Source organism: Euleptes europaea, chromosome 17, assembly GCF_029931775.1.
Source record: "Euleptes europaea isolate rEulEur1 chromosome 17, rEulEur1.hap1, whole genome shotgun sequence".
NCBI lineage: Eukaryota > Metazoa > Chordata > Lepidosauria > Squamata > Sphaerodactylidae > Euleptes > Euleptes europaea.
Genome location: NC_079328.1, coordinates 28652343 through 28667094, shown reverse-complemented (window position 1 = coordinate 28667094; position 14752 = coordinate 28652343).

The window sequence follows — 14752 nt, the reverse complement described above, 5'->3', positions numbered from 1 at the left end:
GGTATAAACAGGTTCTACAAATAAAAAAGGTGAAGGCCCCCTGTGCAAGCACCAGGTCATTCCTGACCCATGGGGTGACGTCACATCCCGACGTTTACTAGGCAGACTTTGTTTACAGGGTGGTTTGCCAGTGCCTTCCCCAGTCATCTCCCCTTTACCCCCAACAAGCTGGGTCCTCATTTTACCGACCTCGGAAGGATGGAAGGCTGAGTCGACCTTGAGCCGGCCTACCTGAAACCGACTTTCGTCGGAATCGAACTCAGGTCATGAATAAGCCACTATTAAATAAAAAGTTTTTCTAGGGCCTTCCAGCATCCTTTTTGCCAGGGACAAGATCGCACCTTGGTCTGTAGAATCCCAAACGCTTTGTTGCTTAAGCTGTGAGTGGGTATCTGATAGAACGGCAGAGTCAATTGATCCAGATGACTCAATTGAAAAAGCCAAGTCTCATCCAGCAGAGAATGCAAAAACGCCTCCAGGATTCTAGGCAGAAAGCTGTTCTTCCTGGCCCTGAATAAATGAGTAATGGCAAATGAAAGCAACAGTAACATTTCCAAAGTAGTTAGGTTGATCTGAAGCAGCCTCAGCCTGCTGGTTGTGCTGCATGTTCCTTTAGTACAAGGGTGGGGAACCTTTTTTCCGCCAAGAGCCATTTGGATATTTATAACATCATTCGCGGACCATACAAATTTAGCTGACCAAGCCCCAAGCAGGCAGCTGCCTCAAATGACCCCCCTTGCATGGGCAAGGAGGCAGGCATCCAACCGGTGGTGCACTCGCCCACCTGGTGGCACACGATGGTCTGTTGCACCATGCCGGAGTTGCTCCTGCTCCGCACGGTCGGGGCCGGATTCTACAGCCAGCTCCTGCTACCTCTGCCTGCAGGGATGAAATGAGGACACACTGGCTAAGAACTCCCCCTCCTGTGCATTCTGGCCCTGCCCCCTTTAACCCCTCCATTGTTGCCACTTCCACCCCCAGCCCTCTTGTAGTACAGAGGGAATACCTTTTTCCATGGCCTGGGTGGAAAGGGTTAACACTGTTTCTTGGGCGGTCCTAGCAGCTCCATAGCTAACGACTCTTCTGCAAGGGGGAAAAGGGTTCATTTTCTTGGCAAAACAAACTTACATCTGCCTTGAATAGAGGCTATTCCTGTCCATAGGAGGGGGCGGATCGCCAGTCTTAGATCCTTCTGAGCTAGAGATCTGCCAGGACCAGCGAAGGGCCAGACCAAATGATTTTGCGGACCTTAAACGGCCCCTGGGCCTGACGTTCCCCACCCCTGCTTTAGTACATCAGGAGTCTTCTTTGGGGAGAGGGGACAGTTCTGTCTATCTACAGAAATAGTAGATCTGAACAGGATGCATTCCCATGTTTCTCAAGTTGTTTGGCAAACATTTTAGAAATGTTTCTTTTCTTTTCTTTTTTTGCAAGGCAAAGGGATAATAAGTAAGCTCTAGATGATTCTAGAGCTACTCAACGTCACTTTTGGGTTTTCCCAACATCACAACATTGCCAACATCACGCTCCCCCCCCCCCATTTATCCCCTCCCCTTCCTGCCAGTTGCCAGGCCAAGGCCAGGCTAAACCTGGCAATCCTTGCTTATGGTGACATTTAGGAATCTTGTTGGGTGGTTCTCCTGGAAACCCAATATTTCCAAAAGGTCTTTATCTGATACTGCTGCATGAAATCAAAGGCAATTACTTTATTGTAGTGGTTAAAATGTCAGATGAGGATCTGGGGAGATCCAGGTTCAAATCCCTGTGGAATCTCACCGGCTGACCAGTCACACACTCCGCTTAACCTACTGCACAGGTTTTTTGTGAGGATAAAATAGAGAAGAGATGATGTAAGTCACTTTGGGTCTCCATAAGGGAATAAAGTTAGGGAGATAAAAAACACTTATGTTAGTCTATTGTTACACACACTTCTGGCTGGTCAAATTGACCGTATTGATAAACTTGACTTGTTACACCTACACACACACAGCTGAGTCTTGTGGCACTTAAAAAAACTAATAGATTTGTTGTCATGGGACTAGGGCTGTCAACTCTGGATTGAGAAATTCCTGGAGATTTGGGGGGTGGAGCTGGGGGAGGGCGGAGTTTGGGGAGGAGAAGGAGCTCAGCTGGTTGTGATTCCATAGACTAACCGCTGAAGGTGCCAATTCCTCCAGGGGAGCTGATTTTTGTAGTCTGGAGATTATTTGTAATCCTGGGAGATCTTCAGGCCCCACCTGGAGGTTGGCAACCCTACCTGGGCTGCAGTCCACTTTTGTTGGGTCTGGGCTTTGGCAGGTCTTTGTTGTTCTTATTTCTTACATAACTCACCCCTTTTGCTGGAAAGGCAAGTTCCTTGAAGCTTAAATGCCAGTGGAAGGTGACAGAGGGGATCACCAACATGACTTGAAGGGATTAAGATAAACCCAAAGGAAAAAAAATAGACTGCCAGGAGAACAGAATAGAAATTAGCCTGTTTAGGCCAGCTAAGGGTGTAACAAATGAAAGCTAGCTGAAACACACCCTCTTGTTGAACAAGCAAACTTCCTCACTGCTACTACTATTATACAAATTGGGGCTGTCCGAAAGGTAGTGTATAGGTTGCTCGCCGCCTGCTTCAGAGTCACTCCTGCATCTTCTGCAGGGTCCAAGAAAAAATCGTGGATCACGAAAAGATCAGCTCTAGCCTCTGTTTTTAAAAGTGTTTATTTCATTGGATTCTTTCCCCTGCGCTGCTCAGCAGATAGCTTCATTTCTGGTGAGCTTCCTGGCCCGTGGTCTGTTTCGGGGATAGAACAAAAACGTGGTAACTCGTAGGGTTGCCAGGTCACCCCTGGCCACCTGTGGGGGATGGAGGGGTAGGGTTACCAAATCCAGGCTGGGAAACTCAAGGAGATTGGGGGGGGGTGGAGCCTGGGGAGGACAGGGACCTCAGTGGGGTACAATGCCATAGAGTCCATCCTCCAAAACAGCCATTTTTTCCCAGGGGAACTGATCTCTGTAGTATGGAGATAAACTGTAATTCCAGGGGATCTGTGGGCCACCACTGAGGGAAAAGGCAGGATATAAATGAAGTACAAAAAAAAAAAAATTAAAAAAAAATCTCCTGGTATAGTCGACTCCTGGTATAGATCTTTGGGAGAGGCAAGAACTAGCTTTTCCCCCAGTTGCTGCATTAACTAGCCTCATTTCTTCAATGGGAAAAATCCAGACCTACCTTCAATTTTTCCTAGCATTAATGTCTTTTCCAGGAGCCCGGTGGTGCAGAGTGCTAAGCTGCAGTACTGCAGTCAAAAGCTCTGCTCATGACCTGAGTTCGATCCCGACAGAAGTCGGTTTCAGGTAGCTGGCTCAAGGTTGACTCAGCCTTCCATCCTTCCGAGGTCGGTAAAATGAGTACCCAGCTTGCTGGGGGTAAAGGGAAAATGACTGGGGAAGGCACTGGCAAACCAACCCGCAAACAAAGTCTGCCTTGGAAACGTCGGAATGTGACGTCACCCCATGGGTCAGGAATGACCTGGTGCTTGCACAGGGGACCTTTACCTTTTTAATGTCTTTTCCAGTGATTCTTGTCTTCTCATGGGACCAAAGTACACCAGTCTCAGGGGGTTACCGCACTTGTATTCCCAGTTTGAAAATGTTATAAAAAATACTGTTCGCACTTTGTTTGGCCCCTTTAGCTGTGAAGACGTCTTCCAACCATTTATAAGCCGTGGTATCCAAAAACCCTTTTAAAGCGTTGCTTTTTATAACATTTTCAAACTCTTAATACATCGCTGGGAATACAAAGTGTGGTAACCCCCTCAGTTTTGTCATTTTAGCTTCTAGGGAGAGTTCAGCTTTGATTTGATCTATAACCCACTTATTTGTCTTTTTGGCGGTCCATGTTATCCTCAAAACTCTCATTCAACGCTACATTTCAGCTTACTTTCATAGTAATGGTGAATACTATGGTGTAAACTATCTTGAACTGCCCTTCCAAGTCTCAGTCGCCTTCTGATTTCTTGGCTGCAGTCTCTCTTTTGGTAGACGATTTAGCCAAGGAATAGAAAATCGTTAATAATTTCAATTACTTCATTGTTAACCTTGAAGTTGTGTATTTCTTCAGTCAGTACTCATTACTTTTGAGCTTCAGCTGTAATCCTGCTTTGACACTTTCTCCTGTAACCTCCAACAGTAGTTGTTCCAAGTCTTTACTATTTTCTGCCAGTAATGTGGTGTCATCTGCATATATATAATTGTTAACGTTCCACCAATTTTCACTCTACCTTAACCCAAATCTTATCCATTTTACTGCATATGCTCTGGAGAACCGGGTTTGATTCCCCACTCCTCCACATGAGCGGCGGGGGCTAATCTGGTGAACTGGATTTGTTTCCCCACTCCTACACACGAAGCCAGCTGGGTGACCTTGGGCTAGTCACACTCTCTCAGCCCCACCTACCTCACAGGGTAGGGGAAGGGGAGGGGAAGGGAAGGTGATTGTAAGCTGGTTTGAAACTCCCTTAAGTGGTAGAGAAAGTCGGCATATAAAAACCAACTCTTCTTCTTCTTCTGAAAATTGCTCAGTGCATAAACAACACTAAATATTATGAAATCAAAAATTATGAAATCAGAAAAACATCGCAAAACAGTGCAGAAAAGACAAACTGTTCCTTCCAAAGCTCTTGCCATAAAACTGTAGGGCTGGAAGGAATACTTTCTCCACACATTACCAGCTACTGATTGCCAGTAATTTGACTGTGATATAAGTGGGCAAACGTGTTAAGAAAGACGCTAAACTTTGCCACACACAAGCCTGTGAGGCAGAAGCAACTTACAGTTTCAGGAAAACATGAACAAGAAACCCCACGGTTTAAAAAAACCAAAGCCCTACTATGTGCTAAGCTGGTTGTCTGTAATGACCCAGACAAAAAGTGGGAATGGGACAGAGGCAGAACAGATCAAATGTGAACAGAAAAAGGGGTGTGTAGGCAAGAACTAGGAGCCCTGCGGCGCAGAGTGGTAAGCTGCAGTACTGCAGTCAAAAGCTCTGATCACGACCTGAGTTCGATCCCAAAGGAAGTTGGTTTCAGGTATCCGGCTCAAGGTTGACTCAGCCTTCCATCCTTCCGAGGTCGGTAAAACGAGTACCCAGCTTGCTGGGGGTAAAGTGTAGACGAATGGGGAAGGCAATAGCAAACCACCCCGTAAAACATGGGGGGGTTACCGCTCTTTTTATTCCCAGCGATGTATTAAGAGTTTGAAAATGTTATTAAAAACACCGCTTTAAAAGCGTTTTTGGATACCACGGCTTATAAATGGTTGGAAGACGTCTTCACAGCTAAAGGGGCCAAACAAAGTGCGAACAGTATTTTTTATGTTTTCAAACTCATTACATCGGTGGGAATACATAGAAAGTGCGAACAGTATTTTTTATAACATTTTCAAACTCTTAATACATCACTGGGAATACAAGTGCGGTAACCCCCATAGTCGGCCTAGTAAACGTCGGGATGTGACGTCACCCCATGGCTCAGGAATGACCCGGTGCTTGCACAGGGGACTACGTTTAACCTTTAGAACTACAGAACTCTCTGCTACCACCTATAAACTAACCCCCCATACTGACCCCCCCATACTGACCCCCCCATCTCCTCAGCAGAATCTCCAACACCATCTCCGATAGCAAACTAAAAGACTAGACTAAGGCCTTTTATGCAGGGACATTTCCTCGCAGTCACCCCTGCCAGCTGCTTCAGGGCTTCCTTTCCCACCCATCAGAAGTCGCCTCACTCTCCCTGTACGTTTTGCCCGTGTTTTCCGGATGATGTTTTAGCCAGAATCTGGAAAATGTGGGCAAACTGCGCGGGGAGAATGAGGCGACCTCTCACAGACGGAAAAGGCATGCATAATCAAAAGGAAGCTCTGAAGCAGTCGGCGGGGGTGACCACAGGGAAACATCCCTGCATAAAAGAAAAGTACTAGAGAACAGGACATCCAGGGAGGTTATGCATTTGGTCTACCAACTTGCATGACTCCTCTGTCCTCGGTTTTATAAGTAATGGGGGCCATTTCATATTCAGAGATCTTCTAGATCTGTATATTACTGGATGCTATATTGGATGCTAATATCACCATTATATGTCAGTGAAGTCTTAGTCCCTGTGTGGATGCATACGTGTGCCATCTCCAGGATGGGAAATTCCTGAAGGTTTGGGGTGGAGCCTGGTGAGAGTGGGGCTTGGAAAGGGGAGGGACTTCCGTGGGGTATAATGCCATAGAGCAAACTCATGGCAATTTGGGTTGCTGTCAGACGACACTCAGCTGGTCGGCGAGCAAAAGCAGACTGGCTAAACGGGGGGGGGGGGGGCGGGGGCGGGGGGGCAGTGCTTGTCACAACTGCACAATGACATCATTTCCAGCTGTTAGGACTTGAGTTGCAACTGCCAGTCCGCCAGTATATGCATAGTTCTCAGTGCTAAATGACCCAAAAGTGCAGGCATCATGCTATGGTGATGCTCTAGCATTGGCTAAAGGGATTCAAACCTGGGCCTCCCAGATCCTCATCCAACACTCTAACCACTTCTCTATACTGTCTCTTCTCAAAGAAGATAGGAATCAGCTAAAAACAACTTGCAGCATTTTGTAATTTAACCTTCATAGTTAGTAGGTCTACTCTTGTTGTGGATTTCATGAATGCCTGCATTTGTGTGCCCCCCCCCCAATTTGGCATCATTTCCAAAAAGGGTGCCAGTTTCCTTGTGGCGTTTCTCGCAAAAGGATCAGTTAACATACCTCAGCAGATTTTGCTGGCAGTATGCGAGGAGATCATATTCCTCTTAATTCCTCCCTTTCTCCTTATCACAGATTCTAAACAATCTGCCTTTGGACAGTGCAGAACAAACCAACTCTCTTGTAAGCCATGAACAAATTGAAGTAGCATGCCTTTAAATCCTGGTGATCCCTTGACAACCAGCCTTGTGCTTAACTACCCATTAATATTCCTGCGCTGAATGGCAGCTCCGGGCTTACTCTCATGCCATTTACCCCATTTATGCCATTCCCGGATCTTTAACTATATGAACATAAGAAAGGCCATGCTGGATCAGACCAAGGAAGTCCACGGTCTGTTCACACAGTGGCCAACCAGGCGCCTCTAGGAAGACCACAAACGACTGCAGCAGCATCCTGCCTGTGATCCAAAGCCCCTAATATAATAGGCACGCTCCTCTGATCCTGGAGAGAATAGGTATGCATCATGACCAGTATTCATTTTGACTAGTAGCTACAGATAGCCCTCTCCTCCATGCGCATGACAATTCCCCTCTTAAAGCCTTCCAAGTTGGCAGCCATCACCACATCCTGGGGCAGGGAGTTCCACAATTTAATTATGCATTGTGTGAAGAAATACTGCCTTTTATCTGTTTATGACAACCTCATCTGTGTGGGACGCAATCCCTTGCCCCACTTTCATCAAACTCTTCTCCTGAATGGTTCTGTGTCTTTTCCTTAATATCCCTAAATCCATTGACCCTGATCCAGCTCCAGTTGCAGGCAAGACGTCACGCAAACTATCTCAAGCAGATTAGTGCTGAGCAGAATGTTCTCCAAATTTGATTTTTGCTTCCAAAGTATTGATTTTAGGGAGGGCAAATGTCATTCCCTCCAAAGCCCTTAATCCCATATTTTCCCCCCATGGCTGAGATTGTTTACCTACTCTTTTAACCCTCTGCTGACTCTTCAGCAGCCATGATTATCTTTAGGTCATTTCTCCTCAAACAATCACAAGCAATAAGGAATCACATAGTGGACCTGATGACGTCACAATGCCAGATTTAACTTGTGGTGATGGCGCTAAGGTAGGGTTGCCAACTTCCAGGCAGTAGCTGGAGATCTCCTGCTATAACAACTGATCTCCAGCCAATGGAGATCCATTCACCTGGAGGAAATGGCCGCTTTGGCAATTAGACTCTATGGCATTGAAGTCCCTCCCCTCCCCAAACCCTGCCTTCCTCAGGCTCCGCCCCCCAAACCTCCTGCCGGTGGCAAAGAGGACCTGACAATCAACCCTACGCTAAGGGCTACTGAAACTCAAGGAAAGGGCAATACTTCCTGTATGGGTCCCATGGACAATCCTAGCCAGTCCGGGATACTTCTGAGAACCTGACAGTCCTGTTTCAATCATTCGTGAAAAATCAGTGAAGAGGGAAGGGAGCTCTTGATTTTTCTTTTCTTTTAACTGATACAAGATCTTCCATTAATACGTAATTTCCAATAGGTCCTGATTCAAGATGGGTACTTTATTTAGCACTGAGAACTATGCATATGAGGGGGGGTTGGCAGCTGCAACTCAAATCATAACTGCAGTCCTTGAGTCGAGTCAGCGTTTGCCTGGCAATCAGATGTGTGCAGTGAGTTCCCCTCTGGGAACTCAATTCCCAGGTTTGTGGTGGCCCAATTCAGATCAGGACTTTGGCACGTGCGGGGGGGGGGTGCTATTTACCCTACTGGGAGCTCAATGCCCTGCTATACCCTACCGTTCCCTTAGGTGCTTGAGCGCACCTCATCCCAGCTAGTTCACCAAGTTAAGTCCCATGATGTCCCCCTATCAAGCCCCAGAGTCCCGGTAGGGTTGCCAACCTCCAGGTGTTAGCAGGAGATCTCCTGCTTTTACATTTCCAGCCGATAGAGATCAGTTCACCTGGAGAAAATGGCCGCTTTGGAAATTGGACTCTAAGGCATTGAAGTCACTCCCCTCCCCGAACCCCGCCCTCCTCAGCCTCCACCCCAAAAACCTCCCACCAGTGGCGAAGAGGGACCTGGCAACCCTAAGTCTCGGTCATCCTGAAAGCATCAATCCTGTTGGTTAGGCTACACTAGTTTTGCGATGTGAGAAGGTCAGGAATAGTAAGGAATCACAGCATGTCGAAGATGTTGGTGTACATGCCATTTGGAGTTTGGAGGTTTGTGCTAGATTTCTTCCAACCAGCGTGGTGTAGTGAGCCAGCGTGGTGTAGAGATCTAGCCTGGTGTAGTGGTTAAGAGTGGTGGTTTGGAGCGGTGGACTCTGATCAGGAGAAACAGGTTTGGTTCCCCACTCCTCCACATGAATGGCGGACACTAATCTGGTGAACCAGGTTGGTTTCCCCACTCCTACGCACGAAGCCAGCTGGATGACCTTGGGCTAGTTACAGTTTTCTTAGAGCTCTCTCAGCCCCACCTACCTCACAGGGTGTCTGTTGTGGGGAGGGGAAGGGAAGGTAAGATTGTAAGCCAGTTTGATTATAAAAACTAACTCCAGTTCCTCCTCCTCCTTCCCCATCCACCCTTGTGAATTTTTCTGATTAATATGGCATGGGATCCAAAGAGCTAGTTTAGGATAGCCCAGGTACTGTTAGCTAGTACACTGAGCCCATTAGTTCTGCTGGAATTCCATTTTTTTAAAGTAGCTTACTGGCTACCTGTGCTCAAGATGCAGCTGCCAATTTTAGAGGTTGGTGGCTTTGGAAACAATAATCAAAGCCTTCCAAATGTAAGGGGATAAGCGGTGCCGAGAACCTCATTTTCAGTGAAACAATAGGGGTCAAAGGGCATGCCTATAAAAATGAGAAGGTTAGATTTTTATTTGACTCTTGATGCAGCTGCCCTTGATGGCACCCAGATTCTGCCTTGGTTATCGCCACCGATCAGAGCCATAGCCCAAAGAATTGGTGTGTTTCTCTAACACTGTTGCCAATGCTACTTCCCCAAGTTTTCTTGAAACTTTTGCATTAAAAAAAGTAGTCCTCATTCACAATCCTTGCCAGCTCCACAGATCTCTCTTGGCACATTCAACATTCCTAAGGAACTTCAGGGGAAAAACGTTTGGTGCTCCTTGCTTGCTTGCTTGCAGCATGCTGCGCTTAGAGAAGCAAGAAAACAAAAAAGAAGGTTGAAAGGCTGTCAGTGGAAAAGCTAGGTTGATCTCAGTAGACTTCAGTAGACTCATTAGGGTGTAACAGCTTAGGATTGCATTGTTATCAGTTCAGAAATGTCAAAGGAGAGGCTGACCTTTGTTTCAAATGAGCAAAGGGTGGGCCAGGCAGGTAGTATTAAGTGTCCTTTAGAAGTGACATACATTATGCGTAGACCTCTTGAATTTATGGTTCTGGGCAACTCCCTGGACTTTTATGCAGGGCTGTTTCCCTCAGGGTCACCCCTCTGACGGCTTTGGGTCTTTATTTTGATTGTGCATGCCGTTTCCAGCCATCATAGGCCACCTTGCTCTGCTCGCTGGTTTCAGGGATCTGTTTTATCACGAATTTGAAAATGCAAGCAAAATGTGCAGAAACATAGGGGGAGAGCGAGGCGACCTCTGACGGTTGGAAACGGCATACATAACCAAAACGAAGACCCAAAGTCATCAGAGGGGTGACTGCGAGGAAAACAGCCATGCATAAAAGGCCCCTGAGTAGAGTCTAGGGTTGCCAGGGAAATGTGGGAGATTTTATGGGCAGAGCATGGGGGAAAGACATTGGGATTCCTAGAGTATCGCTTGACACTGTCCTGTCGCTTGATGTCTTTCTTCCAGTGTGGTGTACTGAGAAACAGCGCAGTGAAGTAGTTAAGAGCGGCAGACTCTAATCTGGTGGACCAGGTTTGTTTTCCTGCTCCTCCACATGAAGCCTGCTGGGTGACCTTGGGCTAGTCACAGTTCTCTCCGAACACTCTTACCCCTACCTCCTCACAAGGTGTCTGTTGTGAGAGGGGAATGGAAGGCGATTGTAAGCCACTTTGAGACTCCTTAAAGGTAGGGAAAAAGTGGGGTGTAAAAACCAACTCTTCTTCTCCCCCCCATACCCCCTCACTCCATTGATAGGGTTGCCAGCTCCGAGTTGGAAAATACCTAGAAATTTTTGGGGTGGAGCCTGAGGAGGTCAGGGTTTAGGGAGGAGGGTGACTTCAATGCCATAGAGTCCAATTGCCAAAGCAGCCATTTTCTCCAGGTGAACTGATCTTTATCATCAGGAGATCAGTTGTAATAGCAGGAGATCTCCAGCTACTAACTGGCGGTTAGCAACCCTATCCATTGAGCGGGGGAGGGGGAGGTTTACAGGAAGCATGGCCAGGAGGTTGCCCATGATAAATGGGTAACTAGCAAACCTAGTTTGGTCACAGTCTGAGACCCTGAGGCTTTGGGTTCAAACTCTGAATCTCCTGACTTTATCAGTGCAAGAAAGTCTTGGTTACTACTTACAGAGCAAGATCCTTGTTTTGCAGGCTGACCATCTTCTGAAAATGGCAAAGTGGGACCATTTTACCGAGTCTCAGACCTTTTGACACCACCTCTTTCCCCTTTGACAGTCTTTTCTGGATCAGCCGATCTGGCCTCTAATGTTCAATGGCTATAAAGGGAATTCAACTGAATGGTCAGAATGCACATCCATGCCAGATGTTGCAACCAGTTGAAAAATTTGGCATTTGCAGATATTATTTAGCCTCTGTTACAGACTTTACAACTGAGTCGTCCATGGGTTTCTAGTCCATAGGTTGCACCAAATTGAAGGGTTGCATAATGTAGCAGGGAACAGAATTTACAGCCTTTTACCCTGTAGTGTCTCTGAGTCCAGAGGTTGTAAAAGACCGGTCAACATCTGCAAATTTTCAGATGCAGCATGCATCTTCTGGTGAAAACTAATTGCAAATTCCTGTATGATGTCTGCTTTCTGTAACCTGTTTCACAAGGAAGGGGAAGGAGAAGTTGTATATTGTAGCAGGAACTTCTTCATTGATGAACAGTTATAATTAAGCAGTTGGCTTCAGGCCTAGGTAGGGTTGCCAGGTCCCTCTTCGCCATCTGTGGGAGGTTTTTTGCGTGGACCCTGAGGAAGGCTGGGCTCAGGGAGGGACTTCAATGCCTTAGAGTCCAATTGCCAAAGCGGCCATTTTCTCCAGATGAACTGATCTCTATCGGCTGGAGATCAGTTGTAATAGCAGGAGATCTCCAGCTACTACCTGGAATTTGGCAACCTTAGGCCTAGGGTTGCCAACTCCCGGTTCAGAAATACTTGGAGATTTAAGGTTGGAGCCTGGAAGGGAGTGGTTTAGGGAGGGGAGGGACCTCAGTAGGGTATAATGCCATACAGTCCACCTTCCAGAGCAGCCATTTTCTCCAGGAGAAGTGGAATGAATGTTTTAAATAAACAAATAAATAAGCTATCAGTGTAGTTTGGAGATCAGTTGTAACCCCAGGTGATTCCCAGCCTCCACCTGGAGGTTGGCAACCCAATTCAGGCCTCATTGGAATCTGGATAAGAAATTGGCAAAACATTTGGACTCCCTTCCACTTAGGATTGCCAACCTCCAGGTAATAGATGGAGATCTCCTGCTATTACAATGGATCTCCAGCTAATTGAGGTCAGTTCACCTGGAGAAAATGGCTGCTTTGGCCATTGGACTCTATGGCATTGAAGTCTCTACCCCCCAAACGCCACCCTCCTCAGGCTCTGCCCCCAAAACCTCCCGCTGGTGGTGAAGAGGGACCTGGCAACCCTACTTCCAATTACCCTCTATTTTTTGTCCTGCATGGCAACATTCTGGGTTCTTCTTCTTAGGGTTGCCAACTGCCAGGAAGTAGCAGGAGATCTGCTAATTCAACTGATCTCCAGCAGATAGAGATCAGTTCACCTGGAGAAAACGACAGCTTTGGCAATTGAACTCTATGGCATTGAAGTCCCTCCCCTCTCCAAACCCTGCCCTCTTCAGGCTCCGCCCCCAAAATCTCTCACCGGTTGAGAAGAGGGACCTGGCAACCCCATTTGAAGTTTTAATGGTGGGAGGGGGTAAAGAAATTCATCCATCTTTGTGTGCGGACGTGGAATAAGGAGGGCCGACATCAAAGCTGGAATAATCAAAGGGCCAACTTGTTTTCATTGCTCAAGAGCAGTGGTACCCAACCTTTTTTTGACCAGGGACCACTAGGACTTTTTTGTTCAGTGCAGGGACCCCAAGGTTCAAAATAAAAATTCAGAGAATTTGAAAATAAACTTTAATCATAACTGTTAGTTAAACATTAAACTTAGAATAATATTTGAATATATATTTTTAAAATAGAGAACTTTTAATTGAAAATATTAATTTATTATGGGTTTATAACTTTGTTTCGCGGACTTTAATTTAGTTCTCGCGGACCCCTGGGGGTCCACGGACCCCTGGTTGGGAACCAGTGCTCAAGAGGGATCTGGAGTGCACTCAGGCCAAAACCCCCAGAGCTAATTGCAGTGTGGGCAATTGGCGGGATGCAGAAGAGTCAGGCCTCTCCTCTGTTTCGTGCATCCCTGGTCTTAGGGCGAGGCCACCCTGGCTCCGAGCCCTGAGGCTGGATATGAGCCAATAATTATCACAAAGTCATCCTCCTCAGGAACAGCATTTTGGGCTGCCGTGGGACCTTACTCACTGCTAACACGTCCACTGAATGGTACATCAGATGACGCATGTTACCAAAACACAAAACTGGCAAGTCATTGTGTGGCAGGATTGGCCTCCTGCAGCTAAAGGATTAAACCTTTTACACAACTTAGACCCTCGCAACCATGTCAACACGGCTAGGGTTGGCTTGTTTTTACTTGCCTTGAAGAAAAGCCGTTCTGACAGTCCCACCCGTGACTTTTTTGAATAATGCCCTGGTAATGTTGTGGTTATAGACTCTGAATGAAATCCATCTTGCAACAAAAGGCGTTGGTGTTTACACCCCAACAAAGCGAGCACAGTAAAATGAAAAGCCATGTCCTGAGCATTCCCGTACTGATGCTTAAGAAAGGTGAAGGAGAGGTTAGGGGATGGCAGAAGCAGAAAGTGACAAAGAGGCATCTGAAGAAAGTCATAACCGCATTGAATGTTTCTGGAGTCAGTGAAATATAAAGAGCATTCACATGAGATCAAATGTCAATTTATTTATTTAAGAATAGGCCCAAACAAAAGCCCTTTTTCGGATGACATACCCATGTCTAGCGGGAGCCTGCTAACAAAAAACAAGTGCTATCCACAATATTCTGAACATACACAGTTGCCAGGCTAAACAAACCCAGCTCCTTCAACCTTTCCTCATAGGACTTAGTCTCCAGACCCCTCACAGTCTTTGTTGCCCTCCTCTGGATACGTTCCAGCTTGTCTACATCTTTCTTAAATTGTGGTGCCCAAAACTGAACACAATACTCTAGGTGAGGTCTAACCAGAGCAGAGTAAAGCAATACCATCACTTCGCGTGCCCATCTGTCAGCAATGCTGATTCTATGACCTTAGGCAGCTCATGAGAGGCCATCTTCTGGGCATGGAGTAGGGGGTCATTGGGGGTGTAGGGAGGGAGGTAGTTGTGAATTTCCTGCATTGTGCAGGGGATAGGACTAGATCAAAACTTCTTAAACTGTGGGTCGTGACTCTATGGGGTCACGTAATTAAATGTGGGGGTCGCATTTTTTTAAAAAAAAATTAAAATAAATTTCTTTATGATTTATTATCAGCAAATGTTTGGTTTGTATACCTATTTTATATACCTATATACCCGGGGTCGTTTAAAAATATCTTGGGCAAAAAGGGGTCGCAAGTGGGAAAATTTTTAAGAAGCCCTGGACTAGATGACCCTGGTGGTCCAACTCTGTGATTCTAAGTCCACTTCCTTTGCTATATATGGACAAAACCCCTTTCCAAGTGTTTGAATCAAGTATAGTTTATGGTTGTGCGGGGGCTTGTGCAAACACACCCGAGTCCACACCTGATGCCCACCCTAGTCCTT